The sequence below is a fragment of the Anomaloglossus baeobatrachus genome, chromosome 3, assembly GCF_048569485.1.
Source record: "Anomaloglossus baeobatrachus isolate aAnoBae1 chromosome 3, aAnoBae1.hap1, whole genome shotgun sequence".
Lineage (NCBI taxonomy): Eukaryota > Metazoa > Chordata > Amphibia > Anura > Aromobatidae > Anomaloglossus > Anomaloglossus baeobatrachus.
In genome coordinates, this window is record NC_134355.1 from 430,383,581 (window position 1) to 430,410,937 (window position 27,357).

Sequence of the window (27,357 nt, forward strand, 5' to 3'; positions counted from 1 at the left end):
AAGATTACTTCTGAAGGGATTATCGTCATTATAGATGTAAGTGTCCTCCCACCAATTCATAAATACATTGGCTACTGAAGGGGAGAACGTGGACCCCATTGAGCCTCCTTGTCATTGTATCTAAAAATTCCCCAAAAAGGTGACATAATTATTTGTAGAACAAAAGACAAAACAACTATATAGTTTTGTAGACTACTGGTAATTATAGTATTTCACCATTTGGTCCCTGACTGCTGTCAATGATAGCACATTAGGTATCGAGTAATGCAGCGCTTTAATGTAACAGGTGAGCCGATTATAATTACTAGACCATTGCAGTTTAACAACATTAAGAATGTGTTTGCTATATCATATGTGGCTGGGGGAAACCTGTGGTAAAGGTTGTAACTATTGATGGGTGGACTCACAGAAATCAGTAAGTCCAACTGGGTTTAAAAAAGAAAAAAAAAAAACGGTTTGGGCCTGGAATTGATAAGATATCTGGCCAAATGCCGGTCTCCATATAAGTCTATGGGGACCAGAATCCGGTGCTTTAAAATGGTGGTAGAAGGGATGGGATTGGAGCAAGCGTGCTATACTTACTGAGTCTCCCGTGCAACTTTAAGGCTACTTCCAGGTCCATTCATTATCCCTCATGCATATGAACTGCTTTCCCTGACCACCGTCAGTCCCAGCGTCTCTGATAGGTTGCAGTCAGACAGCGCCCCCACCCTGTGTGACAGCGTTATGATTGCTTTCAATCAGAGGTGCTATGTGTGTCCCTATCATGGTGTAAAAATAAATAAATAGATAAAAAAATTGGTTTAAGTTCCCCTCATATTATAATACTCAGCACAGACAAAGCATACGGCTACAGGCTGCAGCCCCCAGCCGTGCGCTTATCTTAGCTGAGAATCAAAATAAGAGTTACAAGTGAAAAGGTTTTGGTACCGTGTTAGCCAGTTGAAAAATGATTGTATGTTCTCAGTGAGAGGAACAAAATTATAATCTTGTGATACCTTTTAATGGCTAACTAAAATAAAATCAAGTGATGTTACAGACCAAGCTTTCGAGACATCTCAGGTCCCTTCATCAGGCATGGTATGACAAAATATCTGAAGAAACACAAATATATGCACAAACAGAGCAGAGGGATGGCATAATAAAAGACATTTAAAAAAACAAACACTGAGCTTAGAAAGTGAATCCTTAATTAGCTTTGATTAGTGGTGTGAGAGTTTTATTGTCCCAATATCCATGTAGGATCAGAGGTCTGGTGAATCTCTGGAATAGACTCCTCAGATTTTGTAATGGGCCATAAATCCTTCTAACAGGTTGAGTCCTGTGTCCACAGAGTTAAACATTTTAATGAATTTGTATTCCCAGACCCTTCGATGGCTCTGTGATCTGAAGTTGCCTTTTAATATGACAACTTTCATATGGTTTATGTTTTGTCCTGAAGCACAGAAATGTTTGGTCCACAGGTAAATCCATTTACTCCATATCACGCCAAATTAGACCTGGTCACCATGAATTTATAAATAAAAAAAAACACTTAGAGATTCCGTCTTTATTATAAAAACAATCCTTAGTCCGATATAATCCACAGGGACAGCAAAGTCAACTCTGCTTCATCACTGTGCACAGACAGTGTCTATAGAGAGTGAGAAGCAAAGAGCAGTCAACTCTGCTTCATCACCGTGCACAGACAGTATCTATACACAGTGAGAAGCACAGAGAGACAAGTCAGTTCTGCTACATTGCTCTCTACAGAGCGAGATGCAGGTTGACAGTGAGGGGATGATTGCACTTGCGTCTCCCATCACCCCGCATGGTCTGACAATCTCTTTACAAGAACGCATCTTCTGCATGGAAGGAGAGGCAGCTGACCCGCTCCTGTGGGGAGATTGTGCAGCATGATGCGAAACTCGCACAGTGACAATGAAAGTTCAGTTACCAGGACCTTTGATGATGTCATAGTCACGTGACCAGTCTGTAAGCCAATCAACATTCACACCAAACGGTCACATGCTATGATGTCATTGAAGGTCCTGCAAGTCACTGCTGGTTACCGGCAGTACAGCAATGATCGGACTCAGAAGAAGGAGTGGCCGGGAGTCTGCAGGATGCATCGCAGGACCTGTAAGTATAATGACAATGTTTTTTAATAATTTTCCTTTTTTTTTTATAGCCCCTGGACCCGATCTCGACCCGATCTGTAACATGAGCTTCCCAGGAAAGCTCGGGGTCGGGATCGTGTACACTATGTGATTGGTATGATCCCTGATCTTTACAGATCGGGATCACCCATCCCTAAACATGACCACTCCCTGTGTGCTTCAGGCAGAGATTGAGAGGTGAGGTCACTCAGTTCAATGAGGTCACCTGACGTCACATTACCTGCAATCACATGAGTGACCTCATCGCTCATCTCTGAAGCTCAGCCTCTGCCTGAAGCTCACAGCAGGTGATCATGTTATGTGGCCGTGCACTGTCACCTAATATTTAGCAGAGCTAGAATCGTCATGAGACCTTCTGTGGATTACGTCGGACCTGGGTGTGTCGTGGATTGATAAAGGGGCGAAAGAGGTTGTGTTTTTTGTATTTTATTTCAAATAAAGGATTTTTTCGGTGTTTGTGTTTATTTCTTTTGACCTACAGATTAGTAATAGGGGGGTCTCATAGACACCTACCATTACTAATCTATGGTTTAGTGGCAGCTGTGAGCTGTTATTAACCCCTTATTACCCCGATTGCCACCACACCAGGGCAATAGTGATGAGCTGGGTAAAGTTCCGGGATTGTGGCATCTAATGGATGCGATAATCCTGGACAGCTACAGAACCATGGGCTTTCCCAGCTTGAGAATACCAGATCCCCACTGTCGATTTTATCATGGCTGGGCATCAAAATTGGGGGGACCTCATTCTTTTTTTAAAAATGATTTATTTAAATAATTAAAAAAAAAAGCCACATGCAGTTCTTATTTTGACACACAGCCAAGATAAGCACATGGCTGGGGGCTGTAGCATAAAACGTATGCTGTATCTGTGCTGAGTATCATAATATGGGAGACCATACACCAATTTTTTTATTGATTTTTACATAAATCTAGCCGCAGACACAATACCTCTGATTGGTTGGACATGCTATCACACAGACTGGGGGTGCTGTCTGACTGTAACCAATCAGAGATACCGGGACTGCCTGTGGGCGGGGAAAGCAGTGCATATGCTTGAAGATAATGAGCGGCCCCGAAAGTAGAGTGAGTGGCCAGGAAGTAGAGTTACAGCCATGAGGAGACCGGTAACTATAAAGAACTTGCTTTATTCTTATTTTTTCATTGATTTTCTTTTATTACCTGGATGGCCGCCACTGGATCATTACCCAGAGTTCCCTGAGAACTCCGGGCCCGAGGTCAGTGCTCGGGTTCCTTTGAACCCACATGGATCCGGACTTCTACAGTTCAAATGTTCATGTTTGATTATCAGCTGAATTAATTTACTTGAACAGTCTGAAACTACCGTATATTGTCCCATTGATTGAAAATTCATCATAAAAAGTAGTTGGTCTCTTTTTGAGATATAATCCATGAGGTATTATGTTTTTATCTAAATATGTTTGTTAAGTTTTACAATCTCACCAAATACAAAGTCGGGATGTCATATGTTTTTCAAAATGTTTCATATGTTCAAACAAGTTATCATTACCCCTGAACATAGAGGGAAATTAATTTGAAAACAGCTTGGCAGTAGTGATGGGCGAACTCGAACTGTAAAGTTCGAGGTCCATACCGAACACATAGTGTTCGTTCACACAATCCCAAACACGAGCTTTCCTGAGAAGCGCGTGTTACAGTTCGGGTTCATGGGCTGTAAAAAAAAAACCAAAAAAGGACATTATTAAAAAATATTCTGATTATACTTACAGGTCCCATGATGCATTCTGCAGAATCTGTCTCCCAGCCTCTTCTGCTTCCGCGTCTGATCATTGCTGTGCCCCCGGGTAACCACCACTTGACTAAAGGACCTTCCATGACGTCATAGCTATGTGACTAGTCTGGTGTAAATGTTGTACAGACATTGGCTTACAGACTGGTCACATGGCTATGATGTCATTGAAGGTCCTGTTAACCTGCGGGGGTATTCATTGCACTGCCTGTCATTTGCCAGTTTTCGGCTGTGTTCGCAGTGATGTCAGGGTTCACCTGAGTCCATGGCTCATGGACTTGATTGAACTTTGCCTGTTACTGTGCGAGTGTCGCATCACATCACCCGGTACAGCACACATTCTCCTGATAGGAGCGGGTCGGCTGCATATATTTCCATGCAGCTGAGACGCTCCTGGCAGAAGAGTGTCAGGCCATGTGTGGTGAGGCACGAGTCATACGCAAGTGGAATCATACCCTTAGTGTCAGCCTGCTTCTCTCTCTGTAGAGACGCTTGTCTTTGCAGAGCGATGAAGCAGAGCTGACAATGCTCGCCATGCTTCTTGCTCTGCTGAGACACTTGTCTGTACAGAGTGATGAAGCAGAACTGATATTGCTCTACCTGCTTCTCTCTCTGTAGAGACGCTTGTCTGTACAGAGTGATGAAGCAGAGCTGACATTGTTCTACCTGCTTCTCGCTCTGTAGAGATAAATTGGAGAAGAAATCGGGTATACACCGCCCTATCACCACGGAATCCGATGTTAATTTAATTCCTTTATTCAGGTCCTGTATAAAGAATAAAGGAATTAAATTAACATCGGATTCCGTGATGATAGCACGGTGTATATCTGATTTCTTCTCCAATTTGTCTCTACGTCTAAATTTTGAGGCTGCGGCCATCTCTACAAGTGTTTTACAGGGGTTGTGACTTTCACAACATCAATAGGTGAGTGCGCCTAATTTTCTGTCTATTATTCCCTATCGAGTAAGACCCATTGTGCTTATTTACTCCACAGAGTTATCTCCTGTATTTCTCGCTCTGTAGAGTCTGTGCAAAGTGATGAAGCAGAGCTGACATTGCTCTCTCTGCTTCTCACTCTGTAGAGACACTTTTCTAAACAGAGTGATGAAGCAAAGCTGACATGGCTCTCCCTGATTCTTGCTCTGTATAGACATTTGTCTATACAGAGTGATGAAGCAGAGCTGACATTGCTCTATCTGTAGACTATGTCAGACTAAGGATTTTTTTATAATACAAATGGAGTCTCTAAATGTTTTTTTGTTTTATTTCTAATAGAAAAATTTCTTTATGTGGTGTTTTTTTTTTACTGTTTACTAGAAATTCATGGTGGCCATGTCTAATTTGGCATGACCACATGAATTTGGGGCTTAATACCAGCTGACAATACAAACCTGGTATTAACCCCTTTATTACCCAGTTTCTTAGCACCTGGAAATGGCGCTAAGAAACAATGCGCCATTTCCAGGGGCAGCTGTGGGCTGCTGTTTTTAGCGTGGGGGCCCAGAACGCTTGGGCCTTACAACGCTGAGATCCCAGCTTCCAGCTGCCTGGCTTTACTTGACTGGCGATCAAAATATGGCGGGAGCCCATACATTTTTTTTTTTTATTCTTTTTTTAAATAATTAAAAAATAATTAATGGGCTTCCTGTATTTTGATTGCCACCCAAGGAAAAGCCAGGCAGATGGGGGTGGCAGCCCATAGCTGCCCGCTTTATCTGCGCTGAGAATCAAAAATACCGCAGAGCGCTGTCATTTTTTTAAATTATTTTTACACTACTATATGTGTGAGGGACCCAACAGCCAATCACAGACGCTGTCACACAGAATGGGCGTCTGTGATTAGCTGTTGGAGTAACCTAGAATTTGCACATACATTCTAGATGCTAGAATGTATGGGTTGGTTTCAGGTTACTCCAGCATCCAATCACAGACGCCCACTCTGTGACAGCGTCTGTGATTGTTTGTTCTTTTAACAGTAAAATAAAACAACAACACAGAGAAAAAATATTTTATTAGAAATAAAACAGAAGACATTTAGGACGCCATCGTTATTGCCAAAAAAAACACCCTCTGACGTAGTCAAGGCGGGCGAGCATCTTCAGCTCTGCTACATTTGACTTACAGGACCTTCCACGATGTCATAGCCATGTGACCAGTCTGGTGTGAATGTTACCTCTTGGGTTACAGGACCTTCCATGGCGTCAGAACCATGTGACCAGTCTGTAACCAAATGTCTGTACAACATTCACACCAGACTGGTCACATGGCTATGATGTCACGGAAGGTCCTGTAAGTTAGTGGTGGTTACCCGGGGGCACAGCAATGAGCGGACTGGAAGTGGAAGTGGCTAGGAGTCAGCGGCTGAGCGGGTCTGCCGGATGCGTCACGGGGCCTGTAAGTATAATGACAATGTTTATTATTAACTATATCCTTTATTTTACAGCCCCCCGCCCCATTCCATAACTGTAAAGTCCAAGTTCGGTGTTCGGACGCAAGTTTGCGTTATCTCAGAACCCGAACTAGAACTTTACAAAACGTTTGGGTGAGGCTCCCGAACGCAAACATCTGGTGATTCACCCATCACTACTTGCCAGCTTTATTTAACCCCTTCACGACCGCGAGCAGTAAAATTACGTCCTATTTTAACTTGACTTAACGACCAGGGACGTAATTTTACTGCCTAAAGTTCATTTGATTGCCGTGGCCATAGCAATGGCTTTCAAATGATGTCCCCTGCTGTTTCTTACAGCAGGGGACCTTTGCTTGACCCCAGGGGGGGTGGCATCGCCAACCCCATCGACGATCGATGTGATTGGCTGTTCAAATCTGAACCGCCAACCACATCATTCGCACTGATTTCGGCAAAAATAATGCCCGAATTAGTGCAATACTATGAGATCCTGCTATGAGATGCCGTAGCAGCTACAGCAGATCATAGGTGGATCTCAAACATGCCGCCCCAGCCCCTGCAGCACTGATTGGAGCGATCGTGCTATGATGCGCAATCGCTCCAATCAGTGTGCAGTGGGGCGGTCTGATCTGCAGGTGGCCACCCTCCCCAGGCCTGTGCTGGTCTGGGGAGCCTCCCCCAACATGTCTTCAGCGTGGAGTAGCTGGTACTTGTGGTACCACGCCACCGCTGCCGCCGCTAATGTCCCCGCTTCTGCGCCTGCTCCACGTGAGTATTCCACTCTTCTTGCAGCCCGTGCGCGCTCCCGTTATGGCCCCTGCGCGCTCCCATTATGGCCCCTGTGCGCTCCCATTATGGCCCCTGCCTGTGCCCCCCGCAGTCTGCCCCTCCATGCCCCGATCTTCCCCCCGACATCCTGATCTGCTCCCCCTGCGATCTGCCTGCCTCCTCTGTCATCTCTATTCTGCTTCCTTCCTTCCTTCTCTGGTATCCCCCTCTGCTCTCCCGCCCCCCCTCTGCTCTCCCGCGCTCCCCTCTGCTCTCCCCCTCCCCTCTCCCCTTGACGTCCTCTTACCTGCCTTCAGCGGGTCGTACGATTTCTTCACTGGCCCGATCACATCTGCCTCCATCTCTGGGTCCTTCCTGGGTCTTCTGCTGATCTGTCCAACATCCTGCCTGCGGCTCCTGTACAGCTGTCTATCTTGCTTGCCTTCTGTTCCTCCTGCTACTCCTCTGGGTACTGTGAGTATAACTTTTTTTTTTTTCCCTGTATCCTGTCCATTTTTACACCTCATCTGTCCGTGCGTCCCGCCGAGCACTGATCACGGATGCAGATAACGGATCTGCATCCCTGCTCAATTTTTGGCGTGACTTTTTTCCGTATCCCCGACGCTTTTTGCATCGCATCCGTCCGTGCGTCCCGCCAATCGCTGATCAGAGATGCAGATAATGGATCTGCATCCCTGCTCAATTTTTGGCGTGACTTTTTTCCGTATCCCCGACGCTTTTTGTATTGCATCTGTCCGTGCGTCCCGCCGAGCGCTGATCAGGGATGCACATAACGGATCTGCATCCCTGCTCAATTTTTGGCGTGACTTTTTTTTCCGTATCCGCGACGCTTTTTGTATCGCATCTGTCCGTGCGTCCCGTCGAGCGCTGATCAGGGATGCACATAACGGATCGCCATCCCTGCTCAATTTTTGGCGTGACTTTTTCTTTTTTTCCGTATCACTGACGCTTTTTGTATCCCATCCGAATGTGCGTCCTGCAGCGGTCGATCAGTGCACCGCGTCTGTGCGTTTGAAAAGTCAAATGGCGTTCGTTCTCTTCTGAGCCCCACCATGTGCCCAAACAATTTATTTCCACCACATATGAGGTATCTGCGTACTCAGGAAAAATTGCACAATACGTTTTATAGTGCAGTTTTTCCTGATACCCTTGTAAAAAAAAAAAAAAGCTACCTGGTTGATGCAAACGTTTTGTGGTAAAAAAAATTCACGGTTCAATATTATCAACTTCTGTGGAGCCCCTGGGGGTGCAAGGGGCTCACCAAACATCTAGATAATTTCCTTGAGGGGATGGGGTCACTTGTGAGGGAGCTCCACTGTTTAGGCACCATAGGGGGTCTCCAAACATGACATGGCATCCGCTAATGATTCCAACCAATTTTGCTGTCAAATGGTGCGCTTTCTCTTCTGAGCCCTGCCATGCGCCCAAACAATTACTTTCCACCACATATGAGGTATCGTCGTACTCAGGAGAAATTGCACAGTACGTTTTATGGTACATTTTTTCCTGAAACCCTTGTGAAAAAAAAGCTACGTGGTTCAAGTAACAGTTTTGTGGTGAAAAAAAAATAAATAATTGTATTCATGGCTCAACATTATCAACTTGTGTGGAGCCCCTTGGGGCTCGCTAAACATCTAGATAAATTCCTTGAGGCGTCTAGTTTCCAAAATAGGGTCACTTGTGGGGGAGCTCCATTGTTTAGGCACCTCAGGGGGTCTCCAAATGCAACATTACGTCAGCTAATGATTCCAACCAATTTTGCTGTCAAATGGTGCTCTCTCTCTTCTGAACCCCGCCATGCGCACAAACAATTACTTTCCACCACATATGAGGTATCTGCGTACTCAGGAGAAAATGCACAATACATTTTATGGTGCATTTTTTACTGATACCTTTGTGAAAAAAAAGCTACCTAGTTGAAGCAACAGTTTTGTGGTAAAAAAACATTTTTTTCTTTTCACGGCTCAACGTTATAAACTTCTGTCAAGCCCCCAGGGGTTCAAAGTGCTCACCAAACATCTAGAAAAATTATTTGAGGGCTCTAGTTTCCAAAATGGGGTCACTTGTGGGGTAGCTCCATTGTTTAGGCACCTCAGGGGGTCTTCAAACCCGACATGGCGTCTGCTAATGAGTACAGCTAATTTTGTGTTCAAAAATTCAAATGGCACTCCTCCCTTTCAAACTCTGCCGTGCGCCCAAACAATTGATTTTTACCACATATGGGGTATCAGCGTACTCAGGAGAAAATGCACAATAAATTGTAGAGTGCACTTTCTCTTTTCTCCCTTGTGAAAATTAAAATTTTATGGCTAAAGTAACATTTTTGTGTTAAAAAGTAAAATTTTAATTTTTTTCCTCCACATTGCTTTGGTTGCTGTGAAGCACCTAAAGGGTTAATAAACTTCTTGGATGTGGTTTTGAGCAGAGTGAGGGGCGCAGATTTTAGAATGGGGTCACTTTTGGGTATTTTCTGTCACCTCGGCCTCTCAAAGTCACCTCAAATGTGATGTGGTTCCTAAAAAAAATTCTTTTGTAAATTTTGTTGGAAAAATGAGAAATTGCTGATTAACTTTGACCCCTTCTAACTTTGTAATGAAAAAAATTTTGTTTCGAAAATTGCGCTGATGTAAAGTAGACATGTGGGAAACTATTTTGTGTGACATATTTCTCAGATTTATAGGCATAAATTTTCAAAGTTTGAAAATTGCGAAATTTTCAAACTTTTTGCAAAATTTCCTAAATTTTCACAAATAAACGCAAAAAATATCGGCCTAAATTTACCACTGTCAGGAAGTACAATATGTCACGAAAAAACAATCTCAGAATCGCCAGGATCCGTTGAAGCGTTCCAGAGTTATAACCTGTCAAAGTGACACTGGTCAGAATTGCAAAAAAATGGCCCGGTCATTAGGGTGTTTTAGTGGCCGGGGGTAAAGGGGTTAATCTGCTGCGACTATTCACATTGAAAAAAATCTTCCTGCTCTAGTGAGACAGATTGTGTAGCGATAGTAGCTTCCATGTTATTTGTTATATGATACCAATATCCATAAATAAACGGGTGCAAGAGGAAATGGTCAAATGTACAACTGGAAAAAAAGAAAAAAAAATGTTCATCTCAGTGTTTGTAGGTGGATAGAAGCAATTTACTTCGGTGGTGCACAGAGAAAGGGTGTGCCCGCCCCAGTTAAAAAGAAAAGGGAGGATATCCAGCAACAACGTCCAAAGTGAGTATAAAATTCAAAAAAGTATTTCAAATCCACTAAATATCCATAACAGAGGATGGTGGGATAGCTATTCCCAGTAGGTTCACATTTTCATGTTTCGAATAGACATGTTCTTAGTCATGTGATTCAATTATATAAAGTATTGAAATAAATAGTAAAGAAGAAGAAGTGACAATAGAAAATTAACATTTAATTAACCTGTCAAACCAGAAACAACATATACAGTGGAACCTTGGATTAAGAGTAACTTGGATTGAGAATTGAGATCATTTTGCAAGACAAGCAAAGGTTTCTAAAAATGTGTAACTTGGTTTAAGAGCAATGCTTTGCAAGAAGAGCAAATGCTCACTGTGCACACTTTCGGTTCCGTCCGTTAACCACAATCTGACCTGGTCAAGAGGTAGCTTTCTGTATATATGTACTGTATACCATTGTACAGTACAGTATATACTATATAGCATGTCTATCAATTTGCATTTGTGGATGGATGCAGTACTGTATTTTCTTTCTGCTAAGGCTGCTTTCACACTACGTCTTTTTAACATGCGTCCTGAACGTTTTTTTGCTGCAAAAGCGGATCCTGCTTTTACAGCAAAAAATGCATGCAAACGCATGTCTTATTTTGCAGGATCCTGTCACTGGATGTTTAGGGGCGGGCATTGGAGTCATGTGATCGGGAGTGAGGGGAACTAAACGTGCCAGACTGGGAGCCGGCATCTGACAGCTGCGAGGCTCGTAACCAAGGTAAACATCGGGTATACTTGCTTGGATACCCGATATTTACTTTGGTTACAAGCGTCTGCAGCTGCTAGGAGCCGGGCTCCCTGCACACACTACCAACGTAAACATCGGGTAACTAAGATAAGTGGTTACCCGATATTTACCTTGGTTACGAGTGTCCGCAGCTCTCAGGTGGGGGAGAGACAGAGAGAGACAGAGAGGTAGGAGAGAGATAGACTGATCACGGAGGCTGGCTTTTGGGGATGCTCAGTAGAGCAAGCAGGATCCTGCCTATCAGCATGCCAGCGTTCACATGCGTTTGCGTGCTGTTTAGTCAGGATCCAGCAATTTGCAGAAGTTGGACGCAGCTCAAAAACGCTACAAGTAGCGTTTTTGAAAGATGTTAAAAAACTGCAAGTCGCTGGATCCTCACTATAACGCACGCAAACGCAGGTGAACGCATGTTAACGCGAGTCCATTGCAAATGCATTGAAATGAAAACGCATTTGCACTGGATCAGTTTCTGCGTTAAAAAAACATTCAGGACGCATGTTAAAAAGACGTAGTGTGAAAGCAGCCTAACCAGTACAGCACATTGCTTGTACTGTACCTCCCGCACACTAACAATTCTATTGTAATCTAACATGCAGTTTGTTTTATAAATTTTTAACTGTACCGTACAGTATTTTGTATTAGTGTACTGTAATAATTCTATATGAATACACTACATTATTTTGTATTACTGTAATAACTTTGTATAAATACAGTAAATATTTTTGGGTTGTGGAACGAATTGTCTACATTTCAATTACTTCCTATGGGAAAATTCTCTTTGATATACGAGTAACTTGGTTTAAGAGCACACTCCCGGAGCGAATTATGCTACTAATCCAAGGTTCCACTGTATTATATATGTACTGCTACAAGCTACAATTCATGAAAGAGTAAAGGGGGCTTTACACGCTACGATATCGTTAATGTTTTATCGTCGGGGTCACGTTGTTAGTGACGCACATCCGGCGTCATTAACGATATCGCAGCGTGTGATACTTACCAGCGACCTTAAGCGACCTCAAAAATGGTGAAAATCGTTCACCATGGAGAGGTCGTCCCAAAACCAAAAATCGGTAATGGTTGATTATCAATGTGGTTCATCGCTCCTGTGGCAGCACATATCGCTGTGTGTGACACCGCAGGAGCAAGGAACGTCTCCTTACCTGCCGCCGGCCACAGTGCGGAAGGACGAGGTGGGCGGGATGTTACGTCCCGCTCATCTCCGCCCCTCCGCTTTGATTGGCCGGCCGCTTAGTGACGTCGCGGTGACGTCGCTGTGATGCCGAACGTCCCTTCCCCTTGAGGGAGGGATTGTTCGGCAGTCACAGCGACGCCGCCGACCAGGTAAGTGCGTGTGACATTACCGTAGCGATAATGTTCTCTGCGGCAGCGATCACACGATATCGCATCCACGACGGGGGCGGGTGCTTACACGCTCGATATCGCTAGCAATTGCTAGTGATGTCGTAGCGTGTAAAGACCGCTTTAATTTTATATTCTTTTTCATTGTTGAAGAGACCACTGTTTTAGTATTTTTCATGTAAGAGCATAAACCGCAACTTTTACCTCCACATTTTTATGATGTGTAGAGGGTGGACCTGCCTCTGTACTGTTTATGCCATTTTTTTATGTGTTATACCAATTGTATATGTTAATATGCTATGCTGCCAGCTGGGTGTATGTTCCAGGTACAGTGGAGTGGGACTGTCACCAAAGGCATCAGTTAGTAGTTGAACTGAGATAGGAGCAGGATGAAACAGGCAGGGTTAAAGGGGAAGTGACAAATGCAAAAAAAGAGGACACTTGGAAGGTCTAGAGAGGAGCCAGTGAAGAATAGGTTCAAGTGTGAAAAGAAGCGACCTCGGTTCTAGGGCCAGTCAGGTAACCCTGAGGTAACCTCGTGAGGTCTGGAGCCTACGGCTCACCCCAGCAGGCTTAGAAAATCATCTGGCTAGAGAGTCACTGGGGCCCAGAATCAAACAAAGGTGAACGAAGTCGGGAAAGGAGACACAGACCTCGAAGCTTGAGGAAGAGATACAAGATAGTGGAGGGAAACAGATCAAGGAGTAGTACCCTAAAGTGAGAGGAAGGAAGAAAAGGAACACCATGTGTGTCATACCGGTGTGAGAAATAAAGTGAACATTTCTGGTTGGCTAAGCAGGCTCTGGTTTTGTGTGTGTTACTGTTTACACCTACTGCTGGCAGGTAATGGACACCGGCCGGAAGAAACCAGTAAGTGCCACGCACCCCACCCAAAGTCATATTCGCACACAGAGTACCCTTGGCGAAAGAGTGCGGACTGGGGCCGGCTCCTCCCTTCAAGTGGCACTGCAAGAGGGGTTGTTTTCCTCACAACCTGGTAACAAAAGCTGCAGGAAAGACGCCTAAGAGTAAAGGATGGTCATCAGTAGCGTAGCTTGCGGGGGGGCAGAGGGTGCGGCCGCCCCGGGCCCCGTGCTCAGAGGGGGCCCACCCAGAGCTGCAATACCATTAACTATATCAGCGTGTACAGTGCGCCGATATAGTTAACCTCTGCGGCAGTGCGGAGGAGACATGATCTCCCTGAACTGCTGCTGATGACAGCGCAGACGCAGGACACAGAGTCCCAGCGTGGTGACGTCATTGCTCAGCGGGCAATTGCCTCCCAGGCTGCTCTCTCAGCTATTATAGAGGGCCGGCTGCGGGCCGCCTGCTGCATAATGTCATTATAACACACATGGCCGCGCACAGCCGTGTCTCTTGTACTGTGATGTGGCCGGCCACACTGACAGACACAGACAGTGCTGATCGGCCGCATAGTACAGGAGACCCGCCGCTCGCATGCACATTGCGCGCCCACGTGCGTTATAATGACGTCATGCAGCGCGCGCTGCCTCCATCCAGCCGAGGAGCATCATACAAGTGTTATGGCTACATCCCAGTGGTTAGAAGCTGCCTGGGTAGTGGGCGTGACCGGCTTTGTTAGTGGGCGTGGCCATGTTTCCTCCCATCTACTATAATCATGCAGGCTTCCCATCCTCCTCTCCCCCTGCACCCCCCATCTGGAGGTCTTACCTCGGTCCCAGCTTCTATTATAAAGAACTCCAGGACACCTAGAGTTTCTTTCTGTTATCAGCTGCGTTGCTGCGGCCCCGCCCCTTCTGATCACATGGGCGTGACGTCACCACAGGTCCTTTAGCCTACAGGGATTTACCATCAAACAAGTCTGTGGCTGCAGGAGAGAGAAGAAGTGTCCCCCAATCATTAGAAGTAAAATGCACCTCCAGTATGTGTCTGTGTGTTTGAGTGTATAGGATTGTGTCTATGTGTATGATTATTTGTATGTAAATGTTTTCAAATATGTATACGCTTCTGTGACTATATCTGTGTATGTTTCTGTATATATGTGTGTGTATATGGCTGTACGCAGGTGTGTGTATGTGTATACGGCTGTACGCAGGTGTCTGTATGTGTATACGGCTGCACGCAGGTGTCTGTATGTGTATACGGCTGCACGCAGGTGTCTGTATGTGTATACGGCTGCACGCAGGTGTCTGTATGTGTATACGGCTGCACGCAGGTGTCTGTATGTGTATACGGCTGCACGCAGGTGTCTGTATGTGTATACGGCTGCACGCAGGTGTCTGTATGTGTATACCAGGGCTGTGGAGTCGGAGTCGTGGAGTCGGAGTCGGAGCTCATTTTGGTGGAGTCGGAGTCGGAGTCGGAGTCGGTATAAAATGCACCGACTCCGACTCCTAAAATATATAATAAATTGGGGACAGGAGTGCAATGCAGAATGTGCTGAATATTTTACTAAATAATAACATTTAGTATAATGCTTATATTTAAGTGAAAAATGTATTGTAGTACAATGTGAACATCAGACATTTAATTGTTTTTATGATACAATAATCAAGATATTTGGATAGAACATAAAATATATTTATTGGAATACAACTTTAGAACACAAAAAACTGTAATAAATTGTAAATATGTAATACACTATGTAATATACAGTAGATTACATATATATCTTGTGTGTGTATATACACTGTATATACATATATATATATATATATACAGTGTATATACACACACAAGATATATATGTAATCTACTGTATATTACATAGTGTATTACATATTTACAATTTATTACAGTTTTTTGTGTTCTAAAGTTGTATTCCAATAAATATATTTTATGTTCTATCCAAATATCTTGATTATTGTATCATAAAAATTATTAAATGTCTGATGTTCACATACACATATTCATGTACTACAATAAATTTTTCACCTAACTATAAGCAATATATGTAGGAGTCGGAGTCGGAGCCGGAGTCGGAGCCGGAGTCGGAGTCGGTGCAAGAGAATTTGAGGAGTCGGAGTCGGAGTCGGAGTCGAAGGTTTGGCTTACCGACTCCACAGCCCTGGTGTATACGGCTGCACGCAGGTGTCTGTATGTGTATACGGCTGCACGCAGGTGTCTGTATGTGTATACGGCTGCACGCAGGTGTCTGTATGTGTATACGGCTGCACGCAGGTGTGTGTATGTGTATACGGCTGCACGCAGGTGTGTGTATGTGTATACGGCTGCACGCAGGTGTGTGTATGTGTATACGGCTGCACGCAGGTGTCTGTATGTGTATACGGCTGCACGCAGGTGTGTGTATGTGTATACGGCTGCACGCAGGTGTGTGTATGTGTATACGGCTGCACGCAGGTGTCTGTATGTGTATACGGCTGCACGCAGGTGTCTGTATGTGTATACGGCTGCAAGCAGGTGTCTGTATGTGTATACGGCTGCAAGCAGGTGTCTGTATGTGTATACGGCTGCAAGCAGGTGTGTGTATGTGTATACGGCTGTACGCAGGTGTGTGTATGTGTATACGGCTGCACGCAGGTGTATGTGTATACGGCTGCACGCAGATGTGTGTATGTGTATACGGCTGCACGCAGATGTGTGTATGTGTATACGGCTGCACGCAGATGTGTGTATGTGTATACGGCTGTACGCAGGTGTCTGTATGTGTATACGGCTGCACGCAGGTGTCTGTATGTGTATACGGCTGCACGCAGGTGTCTGTATGTGTATACGGCTGCACGCAGGTGTCTGTATGTGTATACGGCTGCACGCAGGTGTCTGTATGTGTATACGGCTGCACGCAGGTGTCTGTATGTGTATACGGCTGCACGCAGGTGTATGTGTATACGGCTGCACGCAGGTGTCTGTATGTGTATACGGCTGCACGCAGATGTGTGTATGTGTATACGGCTGCACGCAGGTATGTGTATACGGCTGCACGCAGGTGTGTGTATGTGTATACGGCTGCACGCAGGTGTCTGTATGTGTATACGGCTGCACGCAGGTGTGTGTATGTGTATACGGCTGCACGCAGGTGTGTGTATGTGTATACGGCTGCACGCAGGTGTCTGTATGTGTATACGGCTGCACGCAGGTGTCTGTATGTGTATACGGCTGCAAGCAGGTGTCTGTATGTGTATACGGCTGCAAGCAGGTGTGTGTATGTGTATACGGCTGCACGCAGGTGTGTGTATGTGTATACGGCTGCACGCAGGTGTATGTGTATACGGCTGCACGCAGATGTGTGTATGTGTATACGGCTGCACGCAGATGTGTGTATGTGTATACGGCTGCACGCAGATGTGTGTATGTGTATACGGCTGTACGCAGATGTGTGTATGTGTATACGGCTGTACGCAGATGTGTGTATGTGTATACGGCTGTACGCAGGTGTGTGTATGTGTATACGGCTGTACGCAGGTGTGTGTATATGTATACGGCTGTACGCACGTGTGTGTGTATGTGTATACGGCTGTACGCAGGTGTGTGTATGTGTATACGGCTGTACGCAGGTGTCTGTAAGGAGCTGTAGGCCCATCATACTGTGTATAGGGGAGGTATAAGGGCTTCATACTGTGTATAGACGAACTGTACATGGGAGGGACATTATTAAATGTTAAGTGGACATTTAGGAACCATTATTGTTATAGGGACAGTCAGGGTATTGTGACCGTGAAAGGAACACCGGGGGCTCTATTACTTTCTAGGAACAATATGTGGGCACTTTTCTAGGGCACTTACACAGGTCATTAATATTTTCTAGGGGGAAATGTTACCATTTAGAGGGCACAAATGAGGCATTTTACCATGTAAAGGGCACAGTGGTGGCATTAATATGTGGGGGGCACAGTGGTGGCATTATTATGTGGGGGGCACAGTGGTGGCATTATTATGTGAAGGCACAGTGGTGGCATTATTATGTGAGGGCACAGTGGTGGCATTATTATGTGGAGGCACAGTGGTGGCATTTTTATGTGGGAGGCACAGTGGTGACATTATTACCATGTGGGGACACAGTGGTAGCATTATTACCATGTGGGGGCACAGTGGTGGCATTATGTGGAGGCACAGTGATGGCATTATTATGTGGGGGGCACAGTGGTGGCATTATTATGTGAGGGCACAGTGGTGGCATTATGTGGGAGGCACAGTGGTGGCATTATGTGGAGGCACAGTGGTGGCATTATTGTGTGGGGGGCACAGTGGTGGCATTATTGTGTGGGGGGCACAGTGGTGGCATTATTATGTGGAGGCACAGTGGTGGCATTATTATGTGGAGGCACAGTGGTGGCATTATTATGTGGAGGCACAGTGGGGGCATTATTATGTGGGGGGCACAGTGGGGGCATTATTATCTGGAGGCACGGTGGTGGCATTAATATGTGGAGGCACAGTGGTGGCATTTTTATGTGGAGGCACAATGGTGACATTATTATGTGGGAGGCACAGTGGTGACATTATTACCATGTGGGGGTACAGTTGTGGCATTACTATGTGGGGGGCACAGTGGTGGCATTATTATGTGGGGGTACAGTGGTGGCATTACTATGTGAGGGCACAGTAGTGGCATTATTATGTGGAGGCACAGTGGTGGCATTATTATGTGGGAGGCACAGTGGTGGCATTATTACCATGTGGAGGCACAGTGGTGGCATTATTATGTGAGGGCACAGTGGTGGCATTATTATGTGGGAGGCACAGTGGTGGCATTATTATGTGGAGGCACAGTGGGGGCATTATTATGTGGGGGGCACAATTGTGGCATTACTATGTGGGGGGCACAGTTGTGGCATTATTATGTGGGGGTACAGTGGTGGCATTACTATGTGAGGGCACAGTGGTGGCATTATTATGTGGAGGCACAGTGGTGGCATTTTTATGTGGGAGGCACAGTGGTGGCATTGTTACCATGTGGGGACACAGTGGTAGCATTATTACCATGTGGGGACACAGTGGTGGCATTATGTGGAGGCACAGTGGTGGCATTATTATGTGGGGTGCACAGTGGTGGCATTATTATGTGGGGGCACAGTGGTGGCATTATTATGTGGGAGGCACAGTGGTGGCATTATGTGGAGGCACAGTGGTGGCATTATTATGTGGGGGGCACAGTGGTGGCATTATTATGTGGAGGCACAGTGGTGGCATTATTATGTGGAGGCACAGTGGGGGCATTATGTGGGGGGCACAGTGGGGGCATTATTATCTGGAGGCACGGTGGTGGCATTAATATGTGGAGGCACGGTGGTGGCATTAATATGTGGAGGCACAATGGTGACATTATTATGTGGGAGGCAAGTGGTGACATTATTACCATGTGGGGGCACAGTTGTGGCATTACTATGTGGGGGGCACAGTGGTGGCATTATTATGTGGGGGTACAGTGGTGGCATTACTATGTGAGGGCACAGTGGTGGCATTATTACCATGTGGGGGCACAGTGGTGGCATTATGTGGAGGCACAGTGGTGGCATTATTATGTGAGGGCACAGTGGTGGCATTATTATGTGGGAGGCACAGTGGTGGCATTATTACCATGTGGGGGCACAGTGGTGGCATTATGTGGAGGCACAGTGGTGGCATTATTATGTGAGGGAACAGTGGTGGCATTATTATGTGGGAGGCAAAGAGGTGGCATTATTATGTGGAGGCACAGTGGGGGCATTATTATGTGGGGGCACAGTGGTGGCATTATTATGTGGAGGCACAGTGGTGGCATTTTTATGTGGGAGGCACAGTGGTGACATTATTACCATGTGGAGGCACAGTTGTGGCATTACTATGTGGGGGGCACAATTGTGGCATTACTATCTGGGGGTACAGTGGTGGCATTATTATGTGAGGGCACAGTGGTGGCATTATTATGTGGAGGCACAGTGGTGGCATTATTATGTGGGAGGCACAGTGGTGGCATTATTACCATGTGGGGACACAGTGGTAGCATTATTACCATGTGGGGGCACAGTGGTGGCATTATTACCATGTGGGGGCACAGTGGTGGCATTATGTGGAGGCATTATTATGTGGGGGGCATAGTGGTGGCATTACTATGTGAGGGCACAGTGGTGGCATTATGTGGAGGCACAGTGGTGGCATTATTGTGTGGGGGGCACAGTGGTGGCATTATTATGTGAAGGCACAGTGGTGGCATTATTATGTGGAGGCACAGTGGTGGCATTATTATGTGGAGGCACAGTGGGGGCATTATTATGTGGGGGGCACAGTGGGGGCATTATTATCTGGAGGCACGGTGGTGGCATTAATATGTGGAGGCACAGTGGTGGCATTTTTATGTGGAGGCACAATGGTGACATTATTATGTGGGAGGCACAGTGGTGACATTATTACCATGTGGGGGCACAGTTGTGGCATTACTATGTGGGGGGCACAGTGGTGGCATTATTATGTGGGGGCACAGTGGTGGCATTATTATGTGAGGGCACAGTGGTGGCATTATTATGTGAGGGCACAGTGGTGGCATTATTATGTGGAGGCACAGTGGTGGCATTTTTATGTGGGAGGCACAGTGGTGACATTATTACCATGTGGAGGCACAGTTGTGGCATTACTATGTGGGGGGCACAATTGTGGCATTACTATCTGGGGGTACAGTGGTGGCATTACTATGTGAGGGCACAGTGGTGGCATTATTATGTGGAGGCACAGTGGTGGCATTATTATGTGGGAGGCACAGTGGTGGCATTATTACCATGTGGGGACACAGTGGTAGCATTATTACCATGTGGGGGCACAGTGGTGGCATTATGTGGAGGCACAGTGGTGGCATTATTATGTGGGGGGCACAGTGGTGGCATTACTATGTGAGGGCACAGTGGTGGCATTATTATGTGGGAGGCACAGTGGTGGCATTATGTGGAGGCACAGTGGTGGCATTATTGTGTGGGGGGGCACAGTGGTGGCATTATTATGTGAAGGCACAGTGGTGGCATTATTATGTGGAGGCACAGTGGTGGCATTATTATGTGGAGGCACAGTGGGGGCATTATTATGTGGGGGGCACAGTGGGGGCATTATTATCTGGAGGCACGGTGGTGGCATTAATATGTGGAGGCACAGTGGTGGCATTTTTATGTGGAGGCACAATGGTGACATTATTATGTGGGAGGCACAGTGGTGACATTATTACCATGTGGGGGCACAGTTGTGGCATTACTATGTGGGGGGCACAGTGGTGGCATTACTATGTGGGGGTACAGTGGTGGCATTACTATGTGAGGGCACAGTGGTGGCATTATTATGTGAGGGCACAGTGGTGGCATTATTATGTGGAGGCACAGTGGTGGCATTTTTATGTGGGAGGCACAGTGGTGACATTATTACCATGTGGAGGCACAGTTGTGGCATTACTATGTGGGGGGCACAATTGTGGCATTACTATCTGGGGGTACAGTGGTGGCATTACTATGTGAGGGCACAGTGGTGGCATTATTATGTGGAGGCACAGTGGTGGCATTATTATGTGGGAGGCACAGTGGTGGCATTATTACCATGTGGGGACACAGTGGTAGCATTATTACCATGTGGGGGCACAGTGGTGGCATTATGTGGAGGCACAGTGGTGGCATTATTATGTGGGGGGCACAGTGGTGGCATTACTATGTGAGGGCACAGTGGTGGCATTATTATGTGGGAGGCACAGTGGTGGCATTATGTGGAGGCACAGTGGTGGCATTATTGTGTGGGGGGGCACAGTGGTGGCATTATTATGTGAAGGCACAGTGGTGGCATTATTATGTGGAGGCACAGTGGTGGCATTATTATGTGGAGGCACAGTGGGGGCATTATTATGTGGGGGGCACAGTGGGGGCATTATTATCTGGAGGCACGGTGGTGGCATTATTATGTGGAGGCACAGTGGTGGCATTTTTATGTGGAGGCACAATGGTGACATTATTATGTGGGAGGCACAGTGGTGACATTATTACCATGTGGGGGCACAGTTGTGGCATTACTATGTGGGGGGCACAGTGGTGGCATTACTATGTGGGGGTACAGTGGTGGCATTACTATGTGAGGGCACAGTGGTGGCATTATTATGTGGAGGCACAGTGGTGGCATTATTATGTGGGAGGCACAGTGGTGGCATTATTACCATGTGGGGGCACAGTGGTGGCATTATGTGGAGGCACAGTGGTGGCATTATTATGTGAGGGCACAGTGGTGGCATTATTATGTGGGAGGCACAATGGTGGCATTATTATGTGGAGGCACAGTGGGGGCATTATTATGTGGGGGCACAGTGGTGGCATTATGTGGAGGCACAGTGGTGGCATTTTTATGTGGGAGGCACAGTGGTGACATTATTACCATGTGGAGGCACAGTTGTGGCATTACTATGTGGGGGGCACAATTGTGGCATTACTATGTGGGGGGCACAGTTGTGGCATTATTATGTGGGGGTACAGTGGTGGCATTACTATGTGAGGGCACAGTGGTGGCATTATTATGTGGAGGCACAGTGGTGGCATTATTATGTGGGAGGCACAGTGGTGGTATTACCATGTGGGGACACAGTGGTAGCATTATTACCATGTGGGGGCACAGTGGTGGCATTATGTGGAGGCACAGTGGTGGCATTATTATGTGGGGGGCACAGTGGTGGCATAATGTGGAGGCACAGTGGTGGCATTATTATGTGGAGGCACAATGGTGACATTATTATGTGGGAGGCAAGTGGTGACATTATTACCATGTGGGGGCACAGTTGTGGCATTACTATGTGGGGGGGCACAGTGGTGGCATTACTATGTGAGGGCACAGTGGTGGCATTATTATGTGGAGGCACAGTGGTGGCATTATTACCATGTGGGGGCACAGTGGTGGCATTATTACCATGTGGGGGCACAGTGGTGGCATTATGTGGAGGCACAGTGGTGGCATTATTATGTGAGGGCACAGTGGTGGCATTATGTGGGAGGCACAGAGGTGGCATTATTATGTGGAGGCACAGTGGGGGCATTATTATGTGGGGGCACAGTGGGGGCATTATTATGTGGGGGCACAGTGGTGGCATTATTATGTGGAGGCACAGTGGGGGCATTATTATGTGGGGGCACAGTGGTGGCATTATTATGTGGGAGGCACAATGGTGGCATTATTATGTGGAGGCACAGTGGGGGCATTATTATGTGGGGGCACAGTGGTGGCATTTTTATGTGGGAGGCACAGTGGTGACATTATTACCATGTGGAGGCACAGTTGTGGCATTACTATGTGGGGGGCACAATTGTGGCATTACTATCTGGGGGTACAGTGGTGGCATTACTATGTGAGGGCACAGTGGTGGCATTATTATGTGGAGGCACAGTGGGGGGATTATTATGTGGAGGCACAGTGGGGGATTATTATGTGGGAGGCACAGTGGTGGCATTATTATTATGTGGAGGCACAGTGGTAGCATTATTACCATGTGGGGGCACAGTGGTGGCATTATGTGGAGGCACAGTGGTGGCATTATTATGTGGGGGGCACAGTGGTGGCATTATTATGTGAGGGCACAATGGTGGCATTATTATGTGGGAGGCACAGTGGGGGCATTATTATGTGGGGGGCACAGTGGGGGCATTATCTGGAGGCACGGTGGTGGCATTAATATGTGGAGGCACAGTGGTGGCATTTTTATGTGGAGGCACAATGGTGACATTATTATGTGGGAGGCACAGTGGTGGCATTATTACCATGTGGGGGCACAGTGGTGGCATTATTACCATGTGGGGGCACAGTGGTGGCATTATTATGTGGGAGGCACAGTGGTGGCATTATTATGTGGAGGCACAGTGGGGGCATTATTATGTGGGGGCACAGTGGTGGCATTATTACCATGTGGGGGCACAGTGGTGGCATTATTACCATGTGGGGGCACAGTGGTGGCATTATTATGTGGGAGGCACAGTGGTGGCATTATTATGTGGAGGCACAGTGGGGGCATTATTATGTGGGGGCACAGTGGGGGCATTATTATGTGGGGGCACAGTGGTGGCATTATTATGTGGGAGGCACAATGGTGGCATTATTATGTGGAGGCACAGTGGGGGCATTATTATGTGGGGGCACAGTGGTGGCATTATGTGGAGGCACAGTGGTGGCATTTTTATGTGGGAGGCACAGTGGTGACATTATTACCATGTGGAGGCACAGTTGTGGCATTACTATGTGGGGGGCACAATTGTGGCATTACTATGTGGGGGGCACAATTGTGGCATTATTATGTGGGGGTACAGTGGTGGCATTACTATGTGAGGGCACAGTGGTGGCATTATTATGTGGAGGCACAGTGGTGGCATTATTATGTGGGAGGCACAGTGGTGGCATTATTACCATGTGGGGACACAGTGGTAGCATTATTACCATGTGGGGGCACAGTGGTAGCATTATGTGGAGGCACAGTGGTGGCATTATTATGTGGGGGGCACAGTGGTGGCATTATGTGGAGGCACAGTGGTGGCATTATTATGTGGGGGGCACAGTGGTGGCATTATGTGAGGGCACAGTGGTGGCATTATTATGTGGGAGGCACAGTGGTGGCATTATGTGGAGGCACAGTGGTGGCATTATTATGTGGGGGGCACAGTGGTGGCATTATGTGGAGGCACAGTGGTGGCATTATTATGTGGAGGCACAGTGGTGGCATTATTATGTGGAGGCACAGTGGGGGCATTATTATGTAGGGGGCACAGTGGGGGCATTATTATCTGGAGGCACGGTGGTGGCATTAATATGTGGAGGCACAGTGGTGGCATTTTTATGTGGAGGCACAATGGTGACATTATTATGTGGGAGGCACAGTGGTGACATTATTACCATGTGGGGGCACAGTTGTGGCATTACTATGTGGGGGGCAAAGTGGTGGCATTATTATGTGGGGGTACAGTGGTGGCATTACTATGTGAGGGCACAGTGGTGGCATTATTATGTGGAGGCACAGTGGTGGCATTATTATGTGGGAGGCACAGTGGTGGCATTATTACCATGTGGGGGCACAGTGGTGGCATTATGTGGAGGCACAATGGTGGCATTATTATGTGGGAGGCACAGTGGTGGCATTATTATGTGGAGGCACAGTGGGGGCATTATTATGTGGGGGCACAGTGGGGGCATTATTATGTGGGGGCACAGTGGTGGCATTATTATGTGGAGGCACAGTGGGGGCATTATTTGGGCGGCACAGTGGTGGCATTATTATGTGAGGTCACAGTGGTGGCATTATGTGAGGGCACAATGGTGGCATTATTATGTGGAGGCACAGTGGTGGCATTATTATGTGGAGGCACAGTGGTGGCATTATTATGTGGAGGCACAGTGGGGGGATTATTATGTGGAGGCACAGTGGGGGATTATTATGTGGGAGGCACAGTGGTGGCATTATTATTATGTGGAGGCACAGTGGTAGCATTATTACCATGTGGGGGCACAGTGGTGGCATTATGTGGAGGCACAGTGGTGGCATTATTATGTGGGGGGCACAGTGGTGGCATTATTATGTGAGGGCACAATGGTGGCATTATTATGTGGGAGGCACAGTGGTGGCATTATTATGTGGAGGCACAGTGGGGGCATTATCTGGAGGCACGGTGGTGGCATTAATATGTGGAGGCACAGTGGTGTCATTTTTATGTGGAGGCACAATGGTGACATTATTATGTGGGAGGCACAGTGGTGGCATTATTACCATGTGGGGGCACAGTGGTGGCATTATTATGTGGGAGGCACAGTGGTGGCATTATTATGTGGAGGCACAGTGGGGGCATTATTATGTGGGGGCATTATTACCATGTGGGGGCACAGTGGTGGCATTATTATGTGGGAGGCACAGTGGTGGCATTATTATGTGGAGGCACAGTGGTGGCATTATTATGTGGAGGCACAGTGGGGGCATTATTATGTGGGGGCACAGTGGTGGCATTATTATGTGGAGGCACAGTGGGGGCCTTATGTGGGGGGCACAGTGGTGGCATTATTATGTGAGGGCACAGTGGTGGCATTATGTGAGGGCACAGTGGTGGCATTATTATGTGGAGGCACAGTGGGGGGGATTATTATGTGGAGGCACAGTGGGGGGGATCATTATGTGGGTGCACAGTGGGGGCATTATGTGGGGGCACAGTGGTGGCATTACTATGTGGGGGGCACAGTGGTGGCATTACTATGTGGGGGGCACAGTGGTGGCATTATTATGTCAAGGTGCAGTGGTGGCATTATTATGTCGAGGCACAGTGGTGGCATTATTATGTCAAGGCACAGTGGTGGCATTATTATGTGGACGCACAGTGGTGGCATTACTATGTGGAAGGTCAGTGGTGGCATTATTATGTGGGAAGCACAGTGGTGGCATTATGTGGGAGGCACAGTGGTGGCATTATTACCATGTGGGGGCACAGTGGTGGCATTATGTGGAGGCACAGTGGTGGCATTATGTGGGGAGGCACAGTGGTGGCATTATGTGGGGAGGCACAGTGGTGGCATTACTATGTGGGGGACACAGTGGTGGCATTATGTGGAGGCACAGTGGTGGCATTATTATGTGGAGACACAGTGGTGGCATTATTATGTGGAGGCACAGTGGTGGCATTACTATGTGGAGGCACAGTGGTTGCATTATTATGTAGGAGGCATTATTATGTGGAGGCACAGTGGTGGCATTATTATGTGGAGGCACAGTGGTGGCATTATGTGGAGGCACAGTGGTGGCATTATTATGTGGGAGGCACAGTGGTGGCATTATTATGTGGCAGCACAGTGGTGGCATTATTATGTGGCAGCACAGTGGTGGCATTATGTGGAGGCACAGTGGTGGCATTAGTATGTGGGGGGCACAGTGGTGGCATTATTACCATGTGGGGGCACAGTGGTGGCATTATTACCATGTGGGGGCACAGTGGTGGCATTATTACCATGTGGGGGCACAGTGGTGGCATTATTACCATGTGGGGGCACAGTGGTGGCATTATGTGGGGGCACAGTGGTAGCATTATTATGTGGAGGCACAGTGGTGGCATTATTATATGGAGGCACAGTGGTGGCATTATTATGTAGGAGGCACAGTGGAGGCATTATTATGTGGAGGCACAGTGGAGGCATTATTATGTGGAGGCACAGTGGTGGCATTATTATGTGGAGGCACAGTGGTGGCATTATTATGTGGGAGGCACAGTGGTGGCATTATTATGTGGGAGGCACAGTGGTGGCATTATTATGTGGCAGCACAGTGGTGGCATTATTATGTTGAGGCACAGTGGTGGCATTATTATGTGGAGGCACAGTGGTGGCATTATTATGTGGAGGCACAGTGGTGGCATTACTATGTGGAAGGTCAGTGGTGGCATTATTATGTGGGAAGCACAGTGGTGGCATTATGTGGGAGGCACAGTGGTGGCATTATGTGGGGGGGCACAGTGGTGGCATTACTATGTGGGGGGCACAGTGGTGGCATTATGTGGAGGCACAGTAGTGGCATTATTATGTGGAGGCACAGTGGTTGCATTATTATGTGGAGGCACAGTGGTTGCATTATTATGTAGGAGGCACAGTGGTGGCATTATTATGTGGAGGCACAGTGGTGGCAATATTATGTGGAGGCACAGTGGTGGCATTATTATGTGGAGGCACAGTGGTGGCATTATTATGTGGCAGCACAGTGGTGGCATTATGTGGAGGCACAGTGGTGGCATTAGTATGTGGGGGGCACAGTGGTGGCATTATTACCATGTGGGGCACAGTGGTGGCATTATTACCATGTGGGGGCACAGTGGTGGCATTATTACCATGTGGGGGCACAGTGGTGGCATTATGTGGGGGCACAGTGGTGGCATTATTATGTGGAGGCACAGTGGTGGCATTATTATGTGGAGGCACAGTGGTGGCATT